The following is a 22422-nucleotide window of genomic DNA, read 5'->3' on the forward strand; positions in this document are numbered from 1 at the left end:
GAGATGCGGGAGCTAATAGAAGATCTGACTTACAGAAATGCAACTCCACACAAATTTCCCCCAGAGAACTTTCAATACCTGCAGACAAACAATGTCTCTGTGAAAACACGCTTGCCAATTGCACTCAATCGTGGATGTTGGTTGTAGATTCTACAAAGTTCAAAATAACATTGAATAATTTATGCTGAAAATATCTGTAAACGCAAAAGTCCAAATGTTTAAACTGGTTTGATTCACGAGAAATGAATTGTCGGGATTTGATTGCCTCTGCTGGCACAATTTGCTCCTTTATGACCGGCTGCAAAGGAGTGAACCTCTGCTGTTATTTTTGTCGCCCACTCATTTTCCCTTGCTGAGAAATAGTCCCATTCGATTTGCGGATAAATTGGTTGGCAGAGAGTTCTCGGGAACAGAGCTCTAATGTAGCCACAGAGTGCCTGTATGTGGAAAAAGAAGGGCAGGAGGTTTTCAGTAATAAACAAATAATTTTACAGCCAAGTGAATTGTATTTTGATGATTAAAACAGCAAGTAATAGCATTTATAGTTATATAACTGTTTGGAGAGGAGAATAGCATTTACATTATTGATTTCCAGTACTTTAAAACAATTAATACACACTTTAATGCAATGAGTATCAACAATTGCACCTCACCAAATTAAGCACTGAGGTCCTAATGTATTAATAATGCTATGCACATAAAAATGGGTCATTAAATAATTGGCATAAGAATGAATCTTAAACCAGATTGAAACTGTATTCACATTATTGTGTTATATTCAGTATGAATTAAGCTGCTGTTGCAAATGCTTCTTCCTGGGTAAATTCAGAGTCGGCTTCCCACCCTACACCAGCAGAAAATGGAACAAGAGGCCAAATAAAGACTGTGTAATCTTGCACTGCTTCCCTTGATATCACATGAAGTGAACTCCACGAAGCGTGCTTTATACACACGCTTTACCACACTGTAAACATTTAGACGAAAGGCTGCTCCCCTTCTCCACTTTCCTGACACTTGAGTTATCAGCTATTGTAACAGAGCATCAGATCTGAATATATTCAGGCAGACATTGAGCCCTGGTTTGGATAGAGCAGTTGAATTTACAAGCAGGATGAAGCTAAACAATGTCAACAGGAAGTATGAAACACCAACATATATGATGTAAGCACCTCTTTTTAGAACATGCATTTCCTATATATAAAGAGCCAATTTATTTTAGAAAGCACTGATGTCAGTATCTTGTGTGAAACACATGGTTTTGGGGTGGAGGGGATGTGGGGGGGGGGGGGGGGGGGGGGGGGGTTGAATAGTGGGAATGGAAATCTTGGGAAGTAGGTCACACCAGGCAGAAGCAAATAGAATAAGAAAGAAAATTGTGGGGTGGGCAGCCAGTTGGCAGTTTGCTATCATTTGCTTTGTGCTACCACACGGGAAAAATCTACAACCTCTGTAGAATTCATCATGTTGGAAGCAAAGAAAGATTGCTGGTTGATAGCCATCCTAAATAGCTGCTAATGTGAACTGGTGGAAATTAGTTTGGGCAAGAATCAAGGTGTAGGAGTCACTGTTAACCAATGATAATCACAATCATTGTTGATCTGCCTTATCCAAAATAACTGATGTGTTTTAATTAGTTATGCTTTTTGAATAAAAAGTGTGCACAAATAATGGTGAAACATGTTTCTTTCCCCAGAAACATACGTTTTAGAGACCTTGATAAATTAGAGAAAAAGTAATGGCTGTGGCAATTCATGATTATTTGGGGAATATTCTTCTGAGTAAATATTGGTTCAGGGTCAATCATATGATAATATATAGGAATTTTCTGTTATAAACTAGGTTCATGCTACTTTGAGATGATATTTAAAACCTTTGGTTCTCTTTCTCAGCGTGAGCACTGATGTTTTTATTTTCTCTCTTTTAATGATTTCCCGATCTTGTGAAAGAGCAATGTTGATTTGCCATGAAACACATAAAATATATGGATATAATTTTTTTTTTTTCTCTTTATGTAAATCATTTCAGTGTTGTAAACTGGTCTTAAGATTTGGTATGTTTAAAGCAAAAACAGCAAAAGAAAATGGAACAAAATATATGCATCAGCAATATGGTGTCTTGTCTGTAGCGATTCTGTATACAAATAAAAGAAGTACTGTAAAATTTAGTAAGCTTCTCATATTTGATCATTTAACAGTTGTATGGTTGAATTCAGTGCTTACAATACTTGAGTGGAATATGAGGAGTCATAACAAGTCCAATGCTGACAATGAATGCAAGCAACTGGTGAGTTCACTATGAGCTGATGTGTCTGTAAAATAAGCTCTAATGTCTCCCTATTAGTGAACTTGTTAAGGTCATCAGAACTCAGGGGAACAAAATTAGCAGGACGATGATGATTGAGGCTTTCTCCTTCATGAGGCACACATTATAATTTGCAATTCCGTGAATCTCCTATTAAAGCTTTATTATTAAACAAAAATCCGCAAATTTGTAATAATCTTCTAATTTCAACGGATGAAGGCTGTGTGTGTCGACATTATTCTCTGCCATGTTATTACTCAACAAAAATAATATTGTTCTGTGTTGGTTATAGGTTAAAGGTTTTTCTTGATTTCCCCCTCCTCCCTTCTCCAGATCACCTCACTGCGATGTTGAAGACCTCTGTAGAACCACCTCAGTGGCAAGTTGATAAAGCAAAAAAATGTTAACAACATCCTGGTTTTCATTGTAGGAATAGTGTTGTGCCTGGAATAGTCTAGGACCAGGGGTCATAGCCTCAGAATTAAAGAATGTTCTTTTAGGAAGGAGACGAGGAGAAATTGATTTAGTGAGAAGGTGGTGAATCTAGGGAATTATTTCCCACAGAAGGCTGTGAAGGCCCAGTCAGTGGATATTGTAAGACAGGGATAGATATATTTTTGATTAGTATTGCTGTCAGAGGTTCTGGGGATAAGGCAGGAGAATGGGATTAGGAGGGAGAGATAGATCAGCCATGATAGAATGGCGGAGTAGACTTGATGGGCCAATTAGCCTAATTCTACCCCTATCACTTATGACCTTATGACATTAGCAGAACACAGATAAAGGGAAGTGGGTGGCAGCAGGGATGAGAAGGTAAGTGCTTGTGATAGCACTCCTTATGAGGGAAGAGGAGCAGAAACCATCTCCCGAAACATCTCTTGTATCACAATCGGCTATCCCTTCCAATCCTCCCACCTGTCCCGCCTCCTCTTTTAGTGGCCCCCTCCCAATTCTTGGTTAATTCTACAGTATCTCAGGTTCCCCTTGCCCCGTTGACTAGGTGACCCTCAGCTAAACAGCAACTTATCCTAACCACCCCTTCCATCTCCCCTCCCCTTTCCAATTCAGGTTCAGCCCTACCAAAAACCTCTAGAGCAGTGTCTTAGCTGCTGGTTATTGTTGCACACGTTGCCATTTGAAACGGGGAAACACTATTCCAAGGAAAACATTGGTCTGCCAGAACCCTCATTTTAGAGTTCTGTGATTTGCAAATCCTTTACAGTCTTAGCCCACTCCATTGTTATAACCTCCTCCAATGCAAGAAAATCTGATCCCACACCAATTTGAATTGTGTTACGAGGAACTGCAGATGCTGGTTTACGCCAAAGATAGTCACAAAAAACAGGAGTAAATCAACATGTCCGGCAGCATCTCAGGGGAAAAGGTATAGGTGACGATTCGGTTCAATAAAAGAATGGTCGACGCAAAATGTCACCAATTCCTTTTCTCCTGAGATGCTGCCAAACCCACTGAGTTACTGCTGCTTTTTGTGTCTATCTTCATAATTGTGTTATTCCTGGTAACTGTTTTCAGCTGTCTGGGTCTCAACGCTGCAATTCTCATGCTATCTATCTTTCAACCTCTTCCTCAACCTTCCTTAAGATTGCTCACTTTGACCTAAATCACCTGTTGTGCCTCCTTAACTAGCTTGGTGCTAAACCTCATTAGATAGTGTTTCTGTGAAGTGCCTCAGAGTCATAGAGTGATACAGTGTGGAAAAAGGCCCTTCGCTCCAACTGGCCCACGCCGGCCAACAATGTCCCAGTCCCACTTGCATGCGCTTGGTCCATATATCTCCAAACCTGTCCTATCCATGTATCTGTCTAACTGTCTCGTAAACGACAGTCCCAGCCTCAACTACCTCCTCTGGCAGCTTGTTCCATACACCCACCACCCTTTGAGTGAAAAAGTTACTCCTCAGATTTCCATTAAATCTTTTCCCCTTCACCTTGAACCAATTTCCTCTGGTCCTTGATTCCCCTTCTCTGGGCAAAATACTATTTATTCCACTCATGATTTTGTACACCTCCATAAGACCCCCCTCATCCTACTGTGCTCAAGCCTCCTCAAACTCTCCCTATAGCTTACTCCCTCTAGTCCTGGCAACATCCTTGTAAATCTTTTCTGAACCCTTTCAAGTTTGCCAAAAACTTTCTTATAGCATGGTGCCCAGAACTGAACACAATATTCTAAATGTGGTCTCACCAACATCTTACACAGCTGCAACATGACCTCCCAACTTCTATACTCAATACTGACTGATGAAGGTCAAAATGCCAAAAGCCTTTTTGACCACCTCATCTACCTGTGACTCGATCTTCAAGGAACCATGCACCTGTACTCCTAGATCCCTCTGCTCTACAACACTACCCAGAAGCCTACCATTTACTGTGTAGGTCCTGCGCTTGTTCAACGTCACAAAATGCAACGTCACACTTTTTTGTATTAAATTCCATCAACCATTCCTCTGCCCACCTGGCCAATCGATCCAGATCCTGATGCAATCTTTCACAACCCTGTTCACTATCTGCACAACCACTCACTTTTGTATCATCAGCAAACTTGCTAAGCTTGTCCCTGTTCACCAATGCACATCCAAATCATTGATATAGATGATAAACTGTAATGGGCCCAGCACCAAACCCTGAGGCACACCCCTAGTCATAGGCCTCCAGTCTGAGAAGCAACCTTCCACCATCACCCTCTGCTTCCTTCCATAGAGCCAATTTGCTCTCCATTCAATTATCTCTCCTTGGATCCCATGCGATCTAACCTTCCAGATCAGCCGACCATGCAAAACCTTGTCAAATGCCTTACTGAAATCCATGTACACAACATTTACAGCTCTGCCCTCATTGACATTTTTGGTCACGTCTTCAAAAAAATCAAATCAGATTTGTGAGACACGACCTCCCACGTACAAAAACTATGCTGACTATCCCTAATCAGACCTTGCCCATCCAAATGCCTGTATAACCTATCCCTCAGAATACTCTCTAGTAACTTTCCAACTACAGATGTTAAGCTAATCGGCCTATAATTCCCAGCATTTTTCCTGCAGTCCTTCTTGAAAAGAGGCCTTGGGATGTTTTTATTTCTAATTTAAAAGTGCTAAATAAATGCAAGTAATTGTACATTTCAACAATGACTGCATTTCAGAAGTGATAAATTGCTTTGGGATGTCAAAACGTTTAAAAATAGGTGTACAATTTGTTAATTCCTAAGATGGTTATCTTTTATGTATTTTCACTATGTTTATTCGCATTGACCACATTTTATTTGTGAACAATATCTAATGTAACTAATTTACTGAACCAATATGCGAAGATTCCCAATCCATGTGATTATGGCTGAAGATTTAATGAAATATTTCCCAATTTGTTTTTCTTCGAATGAACAATGTCATTATCCGTGCCTACCTGAAAGATAATCAAGTTGAAAATGTAATTTCTTTTCACGTTTTTTTTCCTTTGATAGTATGTACAGGTTGGCATGTATTGTGTTTCTCTGTTCTGTTATAGCTATTGCTCTCCATTTGATGGGAAATAAAGGTGAATGGTGCAGGTTAGTACATTTATGTGTACACTGCTTTGGTCCCCGTTACCTCATGATAATGTTGATTTTCTTTAGAGCAATTTTCCACATTTATTGAAGCTCTATACCCTGAAAAAAAAATTGACTGCTAAAAATTTCCAATTGGGTAAAATTTGAAATGTTTGAATGGGGTACAGTGTTGAAAATAACATGACAAAGATCGCCATTGGCAGAGAATTCATTAGTTTAGTTTAGAGATACAGCGCAGAAACAGGCTCTTCGGCCCACCGAGTCCGTAACGTCCAGCAATCCCCATACACTAGCACTATCCTACACACTAGGGACAATTTACAGTTTTTACCGAAGCCAATTAACCTACAAACCTGTGAGTCTTTGGTGTGTGGGAGGAATCTGGAACACTTGGAGAAAACCCATGCGGTCACGGATATATCGTACAAACTCTATCGCTGACCACCAAATCTACCGAGGGAAAATGAATGTAGACAAGAAGGCTGGAGAAACTCAGAAGGAGAGGCAGCATCTATGGAGCTAAGGAAATAGGCGACCTTTCTTCAGACTGATGTGAGGGTGGGGGACGGGGGGCGTGAAGAAGAAAAGCAATGAAAATGAATGCTGTTGCCTGCTGTGTAATTTGTATAAATCCTTTAATGTAAATCCTAAATCCTTGGAAACACTCGCTAATTATTTCAATACCTGGGAAATTTCACGTATACTAATACCTCCTCATATCCAGTGTTCTTGTCCACTCCATTGTCATGAATTTCTTGTGGCTGTTGTCCGACATTCACCAATGCACAAGCAGGAATTTCCTCCAGTGCAATGGTGACGCAGTGGTAGAGTTGCTGCCTTACAGCGCCAGAGACTCGGGTTTAATCCTGTCTACGGGTGCTGTCTGGATGGAGTTTGTACGTTCGCCCCGTGACCTGCATGGGTTTTCTCTGAGATCTTCGGTTTCCTCCCACACTCCAAAGATGTACAGGTTTGTCGGTTAATTGGCTTGGTATAAAATGTAAATTGTCCCTAGCGTGCATGGATGGAAATCCTGGCGGGGACAGGGGGGGGGGGAGCATCCCCTCCATGTTTTGAGAGGTGGGGTACAATACCCCCATGTTTTGTAATCCGGATTTTTAAATTCGGTGAAAAAAAAACTATTAAAAATCTCCGCTTTCCGCGAGAGGGGGCAGGACTGATGATCGAGGGCGCCGATTGGACGAAAGAAAATGGTCAGCAGGCAATGGGGGGGGGGGGACATGATTCAGCGCGAGGATTGGAGGAGGGAGGTGTCAGTCAGAGGTGGAAGTAGGGGGGTGGGCCTGAGGACAGAGCGCGATGATTGGAGGAGGGAGACGTCCTGGTGGAGCAAAGATCACAGAGCGGAGCTTGGATATTCCCGTTCGCGGGGCCGCGGAATCTTCCATCACCCCACGGTCAAATTGCGGCGTCGAGGCGATCGAGGCTCCCGATGTTGAAGCCCCTGTGGGGTGATGGAAGTTCCCACCTCCAATTTTAAGCTGCGCCGGGCGATGAAAGGCCCCGCGAACAGGCCGATTCAAGCCCCACGAATCGGGGCGGACAAAGTTGCTGTTGCTGGAGTTCTGAGTCGGTCAGTTCCCAATGTTACCGTCCACAGGGCTCACGGCCAAGACGTATCCCCCCCCCCATGTTTTGAGAGCGATTTCCGCCCCTGCTAGCGTGTAGGATAGTGTTAATGTGCAGGGATGGCTGGTCGATGCCCACTCGTTGGGCGGAAGGGCCTGTTTCCTGTGTTGTATCTCTAAACTAAACTAAACTAAATACTGCAAAGAAAAGAGCCTTGGCCTTCACCAAAGAAACAAGCTTCAGTCTCCTCCACAACCATTGTGCTTTTATAATCAATGTCTCCCCTATTGTCTACTGTCTTGAGTCTGATCTGCCCATTTGCATCCATGGTTCTGTGTCGAACCTAGAGCTGAATGTCTAATCTAAATTGGATTTTGTATTTTCTAAAATACCAGCAGTGGATTATTGGATGGGCTCAGATTTTTTTGGGTTCAATAATTGGAGGTTCATTCAGTGAATATTCAGCTTTAGAAATAACAAAGGCACAGATAAGGTTTTTAACGGGAGATGAGCTAAGATTTGAGGAAGTGTCACAGCAGTTTTAGTAATCGAGCATATGAACCTAGGGGGTCTAAATGGAACACTTGAAATATTTTCAAGTTACACCTGAAGTGAGTTTTTAAAAATTAATGATGGGCATTCAGAATCGGCTAAATTGATAGCGGTGACGCAGTGGTAGAGTTGCTGCGTTAGAGCACCAGTGACCCAGGTTCGATCCTGACTACGGGTGCTGTCTTTATGGAGTTTGGATGTTCTCCCCGTGATCTGCGTGGGTTTTCTCTGGGTGATCTGGCTTCCTCCCACACGCCAAAGACGTAGGTTAATTGGCTTGGTCAAATTATAAATTGTCCTGAGTGTGTGTGGGATAATGTTAGTGTGCGGGGATCGTTAGTCAGTGCAGACTCAGTGGACGGAAGGGCCTGTTTCCACTCTATCTCTAAACTAATAAATCTGTTAATTATTTCTGGAATAGATTTTGAATCTAAATTGTCCACCATCTCCCAAATTGTTCCACGATGATTTCTTCAGCATAGGTGTGCCCAGATATTTAATCACAAACTCACTGTTGCCCGTGCAACTTCACGTGCTGTCAGTGAAGAGAATTCTTATGATTCAGGTAGATGATGTTAGGAGGTAGACAAAAATGCTGGAGAAACTCAGTGGGTGCAGCAGCATCTATGGAGCAAAGGAAATAGGCAACGTTTCCTGGCTGAAACCCTTCTTCAGACTGATGGGGGGTGGGGGGAGGCGGGGAGAAGTAAGGAAAAAGGAGGAGGAGCCTGAGGGAGAGGTAGGAAGGGGAAGAGACAGCAAGGGTTAACAGAACTGTGAGAATTCAATGTACATGCCACCAGGATGTGGCTAGTGTTGACAAAGGCTAGAATAAGGGTTGAATAGGCCAAACCAGGTGATATCACAGTCATGGAGATGGGCGGCAGTTGTGATGGATAGTTAATGGGACTAATTTTTCGACTTCGACCTGAGTAGGTGGCCAATAAAAGGATGGAATTGGTCAAGAGAGCATGGAGTCAGTGCAAACGATGCCATTGGTCTTGCTAAAATTTGACCAGATGGAGTTGTGACATGTGTAGGAAGGAACTGCAGATGCTAGTTTATCCCGAAGATAGATACAAAGTGCTGGAGTAACTCATCGGATCACGTGGCATCTCTGGAGAATAGGAGTTGGTGATGTCTCTGGTCGGGTCCCTTCTGCAGACCCTTCTTCAGTTGTAACATGTGCAGGGTAGTTACTGAGAATTCATGCAACGTAGAAGTATTAGCAAATTGTGCTGGGGTACTGGAAAGAAGTGAACATGAGCTGTGCACATCAGTACATTTAAAACAGCACTGTGAAGGTAAGAGAGAGGTGAGCCTCAAAGAATGATCCTCAGCAGATTCCATATTTATCATTGGAGATAACCTGTTTTATTTGGGCTGGTGAGAGTGGAACCACATGAGATTCTCCCCTCGGTCCGCAATAACCAAGCTGACCTCCCGGTGGCTCAGCACTTCAACTCCCCCTCCCACTCCGTCTCCGACCTCTCTGTCCTGGGTCTCCTCCATGACCACAGCGAGCAGCACCGGAAATTGGAGGAACAGCACCTCATATTCCGTTTGGGGAGTCTGCACCCCGGGGGCATGAACATCGAATTCTCCCAATTTTGTTAGTCCTTGCTGTCTCCTCCCCTTCCTCAGCCCCCCTGCTGTCTCCTCCCATCCCCCAGCCTTCTGGCTACTCCTCCTTTTCCCTTTCTTGTCCCCACCCACCCCCGCCCCCGATCAGTCTGAAGAAGGGTTTCGGCCCGAAACGTTGCCTATTTCCTTCGCTCCATAGATGCTGCTGCACCCGCTGAGTTTCTCCAGCTTTTTTGTGTAACCTGAGATTCATCCTTCTCAACTGGGCAATTGGTTACGATTACCTATGTCAAAGGTTACAGGGAAGTTGAGGATAATAAGTAGGGATGGAGATGTCATTGTAACTTTGATCTTTGTTATTTAAGTGTTCTGACAGGAGCTCCTATTGGTGAGACTGAATGTGAATTATAGGAATGTTGAACGTGAATTTGACAATAGACATAATAACGGTGCTTGAACATTGGAAATGTGTTCAAAATCGTTAAGGGGATAAACAGGGACAAAAAAAGGTAACCACAGTGAATGGACAGGCCCTGGAGAGGGTTGTAAAGCAGAAGGATCCAGGAGTACAGGTACACAGTTCCCTGAAGGTAGCATCACAGGTAGGCAGGCTGGTAAACAAGGCTTTTGGTACATTGATTTTCATCAGTCAGAGTATTGAGTATAGAAGTTGGAACATTATGTTACAGTTGGTTCAAGGCGTTAGTGAGGCCACAGTTGGAGTATTGTGTTCAGTTCTGGTCACCCAGTTATAGGAAGAATGTCATTAAGCTGGAGGGAGTGCAGAGATGATTTATGAGGATGTTGCCAGGACTCAAGGACCTGAGCTATAGTGAGAGATCGAGCAAGTTAGGGCTTTATTCCTTGGAGCACAGGAGGCTAAGGAGTGATCTTATAGAATAAATGCATGAGGGAAATTGATCAGGTGAATGCACAAAGTCTTTTATCCAGGATAGTAGAATCAGGAACCAGAGAACATAGGTTTAAGGTGAGAGGAAATAAAAACCTGAGGCAACTTTTTCAATCAAAGAGTGGTGGGCATTTGGAAAAAACTGTTAGAGGAGGTAGTTGAGGCAGGTACAATAACATTTTAAAGCCACTTTGACAGATACAAGGATAGGAAAGGTTTAGAGGGATATGTGCCAAATGGGCCACAGGCTTAGAAGGGGCATTTTGGTCGCATGGATAAGTAGGGCTGAAGGGTCTGTATTTCTATGGTATGACACAATTGTCACAATAACACAATGGCACAGCTAAAATAAAACAATCCCTCCAATTTTATGACCTCGAAAAGATCATCCAAACATTTATCTCCTCTCGCCTAGATTACTGCAACTCCCTTTACACTGGCATCAGCCAATCTTCCCTGTCCCGTCTGCAACTGGTCCAAAATGCCACAGCGAGACTCCTGACGGGCACCCGAAAAAGGGACATCACCCCGATCCTGGCCTCTCTCCACTGGCTCCCTGTGCTGTTCCAAATATATTTCAAGATCCTCCTTTATGTCTACAAAGCCCTCAATGGGTTTTCCCCCCACCTACATTAAAAGTCTTCTCACCCACCATACCACCTCCAGGTCCCTCAGATCGGCCGACTTGGGGTTGCTGAACATCCCGCGCTCTAGGCATAAGCTCAGGGCGACCGCGCCTTTGCGGTTGCAGCTCCTAGACCGTGGAACAGCATCTCTCTTCCCATCAGAACTGCCCCCTCCATCGACTCCTTTCAGTCGAGACTATAAACTCATCTCTACTCCCAGGCATTTCTTGACGTCCTCTGAGCGAGGGCTATATGTATGTAGTGATGTTTGTATTTAATATATGAACCTCTGTTGTTTGTTATAATATTCTTATACTAATGTAAAGCACTTTGGCCAACGAGAGTTGTTTTTAAATGTGCTAAAAAAGTATAAGTGACGACTTGACGTGACAATTACTCTATTTGGGCAAGTGCAGAATGATGAGAGAAAGCCAACTTGGAATTCATAAAAGCCAATTGCTTGTAACTAACTTGATAGAGTTTTTCAATTAAGTCACAAAAACGGCTAATAAGAGAAATCCAGCTGATGTATTTATCAACTTGCAAAAGATGTTCATCAAGGTGCTGCACAGGAACCAGTGATCAAAATTATGGTAAATAGAGAGTCAAAGTCCATTGACTCCATCTACACTTCAAGCTGCCTCAGTAAGGACACCAGCATAATCAAGGACCAGTCTCACCCGGGTCACTCTCTCTTCTCCCTCTCCCATCAGGCAAGAGGTACAGAAGTTTGAAAATGTGTACCTCCACATTCAGGAACAGTTTCTTCCCAGCTGTATCAGGCAACTTCACTGTCCTCTCATCAGCTCGAGTGCGGTCCCGACCTATCTATCTCATTGGAGACCTTTAAACTATCTTTAATCAACCTTCAATGTTATATCTTTGCATTAAATGATGCACCTTAAATCTTTATCTGTGCACTGTTGAAGACTTGATTGTGTTCATGTAGTCTTTTATTTGACTGAATAGCACATAAATAAATGCATTTCACTGTACCTTAGTATAGTGTCCAAGATGGCTGTCGGAAGGGAGAGTGTACGCTGGCGCGGTTTAGCTGCCGCTGCTCTCTCTTCACATTGTGTTTTTGATTTTTTTTGTCTTTGGATCGAATTCTGTCTTTAATTTGTGTATTGGTGATGTCTTTATTATTTATTTTACTCCGATTATATGTTTTTTACTCTTGTTAAATTCTGTAAGGTGGCCTTGAGACTTTTGAAAGGCGCCCACAAATAAAATGTATTATTATTATTATTATTAGTACACGTGACGATAATAGACCAAACTAAGTGATAGGTTGTTATTTGGAATGTAAATAAGTATACATTGGAGTTTTCCAGAAGCCGTTGCTACGACTACAACTTTTCCCAGTGTATGAGGAAATACTCAGCACGTCTCCAAGAACTCTATTTCTATAGATGCACCAGAGAAAGCATCCTATCCAAAAGCATCACAGTTTGGTAAGGCATCTGCTGTGCCAAGACCGTAAGTACCACAGAGAGTTGTTTAATTTTTTTAGATTACAGCGTGGAAACAGGCCCTTCGGCCCACCGTGTCCATGCCGACCAGTGATCCCCGCACATTAGCACTACCCTACACACACTAGAGACAATGTTCATTTATACCAAGTCAATTAAACTACAAACCTGGAGGTTTTTGGAGTCTGGGAGGTAACCGAAGATCTCGAAGAAAACCCACACGGTGATGAGGAGAATGTACAAACTCCGTATAGACAGCACCCGTAGTTGGGATTGAACCCGCGTCTCTGGCGCTGAAAGTGCTGTAAGGCAGCAACTCTACCATGTGCCACTGTTGTGAACAAAGCCCAGTACATCAAGCAAACCAACTTCACCGCACAATCATCTACACTTTACACTGCCTCAGAAAAGCAGCCAACATAATCAAGAACTCTGGTCATTTTCTTTACTCCCCTTTCTTTTGTTGGTCAGAAGATATAAAATCTTGATATACCACCAGATTCAAGAATAATTCTTCACCACTGTTACTAAAAGCTAAGGATGTTTTGCCGATTTTTCAATCTAGTTGCGGTCTTTACACATTTATTATCTGCACTTTTTCTGTAGCTATAACACTACATTCTGCACTATGTGCTTTCTCTTCCTTGCTACCTGTTGTAATGATGTATGGAATGATTGCACTCATTTGTGGTATGATTTGCCTGGATAACAAGCACACAAAGATGTTCACTCCATGTCACTACATGACAATAATAAACCAATACCAATATCAATATATATAAATAATTTGCACGTGTGTGTGGAGGGCTGGTGAGGCAAAGCCTGGATGCATAGTGACCAATAAGAAAAATAGTAGTAGACTTCAAGGAAATATTTTCAGGATGGTAAAACGGGTAGAAGTACAGCAAATTAATTTAACAGTGAAGAATATTAAGTATACTGCTTGGTAGTGTAATGGCAGATTATTATATTGTTCAAGGAATCTTTCCTCTAGCCACTATATTTGCAGACAGGGGTAAGGAGATTATATCGATATGCATCCACAAGCTCTCCAGAGGCATTCAATGCGGTCCAAGGATAAATCTTCAAAACACAGTCTCTTCATTAATAGTTTCTTTATTGTCATAGTAAAACATAGTAAGATATTAATCTAAACTTCTTGTTAAAGTACATTTTGATCTTACTCATAGTCAAACTTGGGCATGGTGGAACTCATGCATGGTGGAAAGCTGTGACCTCTCCCCCATGTTTCTCCAAACTAAAACTGAAAACAACTAGCGCATCAGTGCGAGAATCCCAGCCGCAAACACGCCTCCAATTTACGTAATAAATCCCACCCACATAATTGCAGGCAGATAAAATTCAAATCTTTAACGTTTAAGAAGGAACTGCAGATGCTGGAATTTTGTAATGGAAAATATCGAGAACAATTTAAAAGGAGTGCAAGAACAGAGAGATCTGGATAAACGTACATAATTCATTCATACAGCACAGAAACAGGTCCTTCTGCCCAACTCGTCCATGCCAACCAAGATCCCCATCTAAGCTAGTCGCATTTTCCTGCATTTGGCCCATCTTCCTCTAAACCTTTTCTGTCCATGTACCTGCCCAAGTGTCTTTTAAATGCTGTTGCAGCATTTACCTGTGTCTGCTGTTGTAGTAGGGCCTCACCAACATCTTGTACAACTGTAACATAATGTCTCAACTTCTATATTGAGATACCCAGACTGATGAAGGCCAATGTACCAAAAGCCTTGACCACCCAAACTACCTGTTTCTGTAATGATTATAATGGCTATTATTCCCAACAGAATTTGTTGAGAGTGATAGAGCGGATTCAGAAAGGTGGAGAAAGTACAAGGTATCCTGGGTTTTATAAATAGGGGCACAGAAACATAGAAAATAGTTGCAGGAGTAGGCCATTCGGCCCCTCGAGCCAGCACCGCCATTCAATATGATCATGGCTGATCATCCAAAATCAAAATTAAGTAGCAGAGCAAAGAACTTATATAGAACACTGGGTTTGGGAACTCTAAAAATATGTCAGTGCAGGAAAGATTTATTGAACTGATTGAGGGGATGATGGACTTATTTAGTTATTTGGGTAGGCTGGAGAAGCTGACGTTCTCCTTGGAACAGAAGAGGTAGCAAGGAGGACCAGACAAGGTACCCAAACGTCATGGAATGCACAGAAGGAGCTGACGTAGATGGACTGCCCCATTATTGGAGGGTCAAGACCTGGGCGACCCAGAACCTGAAGTGTCATGTGGAATGTTCTTTGACACACGGAGTGGTTCGAGTCTAGAGTGCACTGCTAAAGGAATAGTTGAGCCACGCGGGAAAGGAAACAATTTGCAGGGCATTGGAGACTCTTGCGTAATGACAGTAGAGGTTGAATGAACTGAAAAGCATCCTTGCACGCAATAGCTATATTGCAATGACAAAATGCTTTAGAAATAAAGGTAAGGACAAGAAGGAATGAGCTTAGAGATGGATGCTGGCACAAAGGGAAAGGAACACAGCATAAGATTGTCAAGCTTTAATTGTCAAGACTGACATAGCAGGTGCTAACCGATCAATACGTTCATCCTGTGGCCTGTTGACATTTAGCATTATTAGAATTGCAGTATAATTCAATAGAGTCTGGCAACCATGAGAGACAGATCTCAAACATTTTTCGCTGGTGTCTCCTGATGGAAATGAAAGAGAAGCTAAATCTTTTCCTCGCCCAGTAAACAATTAAAGTTTCCTTGACACAAACAGGATGAAATCAAAAGCAATTTCAAATTGACCTGAACAGTCAGACGCTGGTTTATACTGAAGATAGACACAGAGTGCTGGAGTAACTCAGCAGGTCAGGCAACATCTCTGGAGAAAAAGGATGGGTAACGTTCCTGGTCAGAATTGTCCAAAGAACAGTTCAGAACCGGAACATCATCCATCCTTTTTCACCAGAGATGCTGCCTAACCCACTGAGTTACTCCAGTATTCTGTGTCTATCTTAGAAATGCAGGCAGCAGATTATAATATCTTTTCTCAGCTCCAAGCGCACCGGTTAATTTTCAGCATTTAATATTGGTATTCTTCAAAATAATGTGGCTTTATCAAAATAAGAGTTAATGCGGTTATACAACAATAGGATAGATTGTCCTTTACATTGCTGGTCCCAATTATGATTAGTGGCAGTAACAGACTGGAGAAAGTGGTTGAAGTCATCAATTCTTATCTCCCTCACCTTCACTAAGACAGGTTTGTGCCCTTTCTCGCAGATTGCAAGGTTATTCGCCATTCATAAGGACTCGCACAAGAGACTGCAGATGTTGGAATCCTGAGCAAGAAACAAACTGCTGGAATCACACAGCGGGTCAGGCAGCATCTGCGGAAGGGGAGTGGAAAGACAACTTTTCGGGTTGGGACCCTTTGGTTTGATCAAACCACTGGCATTCGGTCATCGAAGTTGGAGTAGAAAACAAAGTGCTCGAGGAACTCAGCAGGCCAGGCAACATCCATGAAGGGTGGAGAAGGGAAGGCATTTGTGAGGCAGCAACTCTACCAGATATGTTTGCTTTGGAGGTGGTGCTGTTATTTGAGATGATTAGATTGTCTGATGAGGCATGGGCTTGTAAATGGCAACATCCATGGCATAAAGGGCTTGACCAGACCAAACAAAGGAAAGTCTGACCAATTTTGGCATTGGCATTGCTGATTCACCTACAATTAACATATTTGGAAGGATCATTGCATAGACACTCAACTGAACCAACCACTAATAAAACACAGTGGCTAAACAGCAGGTAGGGTGGGACAGTGGCTCAGCTGTAGAGTTGCTGCCTTACAGCACCAGAGGCCCGGGTTTGATCCTGACGACCGGTACTGTCTGTATGGAGTTTGCACGCTCTCCCTGTGATCATACGGGTTTCCTCCAGGTGTTCCAGTTTCCTCCCACACTTCAAGACGTACGGTTGTAAGTTAATTGGCTTTGGTAAAATTGTAAATTGTACCTAGTGTGTAGGATAGTGCTAGCATACGGGTGATCACTGGTCGGCGCAGACTTGCTGGGCTGAAGGGCCTGTTTCCACACTGTATCTCTAAAACCTAAAGCAGGTCAGATGCTGGGTAACACCTTTCCATCAACTACATGGCACTAAGTTGAGAGGGTGGTGGAATGCTTTCCACTTCTCTGTGTAGGTGCAGCTCCTACATATTTTGACAAGCTTCTCACCAAAGAATTGCAGTTGGTTTGATGGGACCCCATTTCATATCCTAAACTCAATTACATGTCTTGTCTGCAGTGTGTACTTTATACTATATAGAGACACTTGACCAGGCTGCTCTGTCCACACCTATCAAACCAATCTACTCGTATCACAAAGGACAAAGGCAGCAGCCGATGGGAATGCCTACCAGCAAGCTCACCCACCATCCATACCCATGTTACACACCATTCTGACTTTGAAATGTGTCATGGGTTCATTGTTGTTAGGACCAAGTCCTGGACACTCCAAACCCAGAATCACTGTGGGAATATCTACAACCGAAGGGCTGCAACAGTTCAAGGTTGCAACTCACCACTGTTTTCTCAAGCGGTTTTAAGGAAGGATTAATGAGGATGTTTCCAGGACTCGGTGGCCTGAGTTATAGGGAGAGGTTGAGCAGGCTAGGACTCTATTTCTTGCAGTGTAGGAGGATGAAGGGCGATCTTATAGAGGTGTAGGAAATAATGAAAGGAATAGATCGGGTAGATGCACAGAGTCTCTTGCCCAGAGTAGAATAATCAGAGAAGGTGAGGGGGGAAATATTTAATAGGAAAGGGGTACCTTTTTCGCACAAAGGGTGGTGGGTGTACGGAACGAGCTGCTGGAGGAGATAGTTGAGGCAGCCACTATTGCAAAGTTTAAGAAACATTTAGACAGGTACATGGATAAGACAGGTTTAGAGGGATATGGGCCAAACGCAGGCACGTGGGACTAGTGTAGATAGGACATGCTGGCTGTTGTGGGCAAATTTGGCCTGTTTCCACGCTGTGGGATTCTATGATTCTCTGTGACAATAAACGCTGGCTTTCCTCGCGATATCGAGATCTTCGATAGTCAATAAATGTGGGGAAAATAAGAATGTGTATGATTGTTTCACGTCTACTAGAATTTAGAAGAAAGTGAGGTGATCTCATTCAAACAATAAACGTTCTGAAAGATTGGAAGAGAAATGCAGGTAAACACTTCTTCTGACCTGATGGTTGAGAACTAGGGGCATTGTCTTGGAATAAGAGATTATAATTACTAGTGAGAAAAAACTTTTTTTTTTTTTTGTTATAGTGTATCGATATTCAAAGCTTTTTCCACACCAGACACCACTAATTTACCATAGCTTTATGTGGACCCCCTGCAGAAGAGCCCAGTGCCCCATCTACCTGCTGACAAGTAGCTTTCTGGCAATGTCACATTTTTGCCTTGGAATGGATGAGGTCAGCTGAAGTGATTTCAATTGATCCTGTTTTGAAATAACTGGGTCTCATTTATACCCCATTAAGTTCTGTTAACCATCTATTATTAGGGTCAACGCCTATCTCCTTTGATTTTGAGAGAATTGTATGTTATAAATTTGGAGCTGTTCATTTTTTTTTTTCCATTTTAAACTTAATTTCATAAACCAAGTTTTCCTTACAATGCGTAGTTTTAGCCACCAGCAACAGCGTTTTAGCCACCAGCAACGGGTTCCCTGGTTCTTCACCCTGTTTGTGGCTAAGATAATTTTGACAGGCCTGTCACAATCATTCACTGCACTCTCTTCATTGTGAGCTGCTCTGAATTTCCTTCGGGCTACCAGACACTGTGTAACAAAGATGTGATTAGTTTTGTTAACTGAATTCTTTGCCGATAATGTGTGAAGTGCTTCTATTACGGGGCTGAAATCCACGCTGATAAATTATACTTTATCTGCATTATTATTTAATATGTTTATACAGTGGAGTAGGAACAGAATTGCTGTGTGTGCATTTTCTTGCAAGGGCGTGATGAGATCCCATATTTTGTGGCAGAGATGCCAATGTGTGCAATTCTGACACGGTCACCATTTCTTACCCACCCTTCATTTTGCTTTAGAAGCTAATATCAAAACAAGGTCCTTTTGAAGGAAATTGGTAGGGAACTCCAAGATTTAGGCCCACCAACGTCAAGATGGTGCATGATTTGGAGGGGAACCTGCAGGTGGTGATGTTCCCTTGTGCCTGAAGCATGGTGATAGAGGTTACAAGTTTGGGAGCTGCAGTGTTGAACACTAGTTTAGTTTAATTTAGAGATACAGCGCGGAAACAGGCCCTTGGGACCACCGGGTCTGCACCGACCAGCGGTCCCTGCACATTAAACACTATCCTACACCCACTAGGGCCAATTTTGTTACATTTACCAAGGCAATTAACCTACAAACCTGTACGTCTTTGGAGTGTGGGAGGAAACTGAAGATCTCGGAGAAACCCCATGCAGATCACGGGGAGAACGTACAAACTCCGTACAGACAGCACCCGTAGTCATGATTGAACCTGGGTCTCCGTTGCTGCATTTGCTGTAAGGCAGCAACTCTACCGCTGCGTCACCGTGACCGTAACTACTTTAAGTTTTTTCTCTGTGAACCGCATTACTAACTCATGTACAGTTGGGATACTGCACAATTATTTGGGCACAGAAATGGCAAAGTTTGCTTCTTGATTCAGAGGTGACCTCTTGATTCAGAGGTTAATTACACCAGGTTTCACTTTTGCAGAAGAGACTATATGTTCATAAGTCCTAGGAGCAGAATCAGGCCATTTGGCCCATCAAGTTTACTCCACCATTCAATCAAGGCTGATCTATCTTTCCCTCTCAAACCCATTCTCCTGTCCTCGCGTCATAACTCCTGACACCCTTCATCATCAAGAAACTGTCAATCTCCGCCTTAAAAATATCCATTGACTTAGCCTCCACACCCACCTGTGGCAATGATTTCCACAGATTCACCATCCTATGACTAAAGAAATTCCTCCTCATCTCCTTTCTAAAGACACATCCGTTTATTCTGGACCCACCAGTGGAAATATCGTCTCCACATTCACTCTATCCTGGTATTTCACTATTTGTCAATGTTAAAAGTGCACTCAGTTGTACAGTAAATTGTTTTTGAAAATCTTGAGTTTTCATAGAGGCTTCCAGATTAACTCCCTCTTATAGCACCTGCCAAATTATTTCAATTGCCAGAATGTTCTCATTGTTAAATGCCTTAAGACATTTTCAATGCACAAGAGTTCCTTAGAGCAGCACAATCTGAAAACTGGTAATGGATAAAAAGTGAGGTGAATAATATCGAGACATAAGAGACTGCAGATGCTAGAATCTAAAGCAAAGTGCTGAAGGAACTCAGCAGGCAAAGTAGCATCTGTGGAGGAAAAGGGACAGACGGCATTTCAGGTCAGGACTCTTCCCCTCTGGTTAGATGGTTCATAGGTGCAGTAAGGGAAGTGTGAATATGGAGTAGCTTTAGGAGAATATTGCAACAGGGAGTAACTGGGTGACTGAAGGGACAGTTCCACTGTGGAATAGAAGGTACAAGTAATGTACTCCCAAGTGCCAGGGAACATTGTAGAAATGGGGCTGGGGAAGAGGCAGAGAGGGACATGGTTGGCGCACCCACCCTGAAAACAATGAATGTATGCACTTCTTCTCAGCATCATTTATAAGGGCAAAATATAAATGAAGGGCGGCACAGTGGTAATGTCGCTGCCTTACAACACTAGAGGCCCTGGTTTAATCTTGACCATGAGTGTTGTCTGTACGGAGTTTGTACATTCTCCCTGTGACTGCATGCGTTTTCTTAGGGTGCTGCGGTTCCCTCCCACACTCCAAAGGGGTACAGTTTGTAGATTAATTGGCTTGTAGATTAATTGTAAATTGTCTCCAGCGTGTGTGTAGGATAGTGTTATTGTGTACGGGGTGATTATTGGTCAGCGCGGACTAGGTGGGCTGAAGGGCCTGTTTCCACGCTGTATCTCTAAAGCCAAAATCATTTAATATCTGAGAGATAACAAAGGAAGTGGCTGCATCTTGCACACTGATCTCTAAATTATGTCTGAAATGTGAAATCAGGCAGTAGTAGCCACTGATTACTTCCATTTGCAACATCCAGACAAAGTGTTAGTTCAGCACGCTAATTAAACTACACGATTTGTGCAGACAGGAGTCAATTTTAGCTCTACATTGGTATGGCCTTTGTGTGTGATGTCTGAGGCAAGGTCATCTTGATTGAATTCTAGCAGGCAGGGAGGCAGCAACATAATAACTACGCTCAGCGTGGGTAGACTTTGGTGTGGAGAACAGAACCACAAGGACTCTGAAATTGCCTTTCATCAGATGGTCATCAACCTGAAACATTTAACTTTGCTTCTCCCTCCACAGCATTGTCTGCCTTTCCCTACCTCGGTCCGAGCATCGTTGCTTTTTAGTTTTGTGCCAGCGGCTATTCTGCGGAAGGTTGTGAGAATAGTAGGTAACTTAAAATCAGGTGAAGAAGAGAACCCAGGTACTGCGAAGGGATTTACTGTGGAAAACACAGAGGCAGAAGGGAAAATTACTTCACCAGCAATCAATAGTAAGTCACTGGAATTGTATCAATAATTAATCGCAAGTCCACGAACACTCCTCTTCTCTTCACCACCAACCGAGAGAAATCCAAGACAATTTAAATTCAGGTTGGCATGTGTGTGGAAGGTAGTGTTTTCCAGGGCTCTGTATTGTGACCATTGTTGTATGTAATAACAAGAGGTATAGTGTAGTTTAGTTTAGTTTAGAGATGCAGCGCAGAAGCAGGCCCTTCGGCCCACAGAGCCCGCACTGACCAGCGATCCCCGTACACTAGCACTATCCCACACACTATGGAGAATTTACGATCTTTACTGAAGCCAATTAACCTACAAACATGTACGTCTTTAGAATGTCAGGTCAGAGGGAGTTCCCTCAGCCACGGGTACCATGTAATCCCGTGCTACCTGCTCCATGGTCGGATAGTCGGTGACTAAACTGTCTCCTCCACTTGGTTTGACAGGTGAGGAGGGGGGCTGTGGACCCCCAGCAGGACCAAAAACAAGACCTGTCAAAGGGCGGATGAGCTCCTAGCGAGCCAACGGCCATCCACACTTCAGTAGAAGTTGCGAACACTGTCGTACATAGCATTGTAAGGTGTGCCAGTCGGAAACCAGCACCACTGCATCGCTAATGTTTTCAATGATTTAATGAATAAATAAATAAATAATTTAGAATGTGTGAGGAGACTGGAGCACTCAGGAAAAACTCACGCGGTCACGGGGAGAAGGTACAAACTCTATGGTCCCGTGGTCTGGGTCGATCCAGAGTCTTTGGCTCTGTCAGGCAACAACACTCCCGCCGCACCACTGTGCCACCCCACATGTTTGGGGATAATACAACATTTGGAGAAGTATTAAACAATGGATTAGAGGGTATTAGCCAGAAGGAGAGGCTGTTTTCTCTGGAGCCGGCAAAGTCGGTCCCTAAACAAGGGACCGCAAACTGCGCGATGTTAAGTTCCCAGGTTCCCGCCGGTTGGAACTCCCGAGGTTGATTCCCAGCAAGAGGCCGCCAGCTCTACGGTGTTGGGTTGTAGTGTGGACGGAGATACGATACAAAAAAGTCGCATCTCCGTCGAGGAAAGAGTTAAAAATTGATAGCAACTTTCAACAGGAAATTGGATAGATTTTTGAAGGAAAAAATTGCAATCAACTGCAGGGTTAGAGTGGGTTGGACTGTGGTTGCATTCGTAGTTAGTTACTGTGAAGTGG

This window comes from Leucoraja erinacea, chromosome 11 (assembly GCF_028641065.1).
Source record: "Leucoraja erinacea ecotype New England chromosome 11, Leri_hhj_1, whole genome shotgun sequence".
Taxonomy (NCBI): domain Eukaryota; kingdom Metazoa; phylum Chordata; class Chondrichthyes; order Rajiformes; family Rajidae; genus Leucoraja; species Leucoraja erinaceus.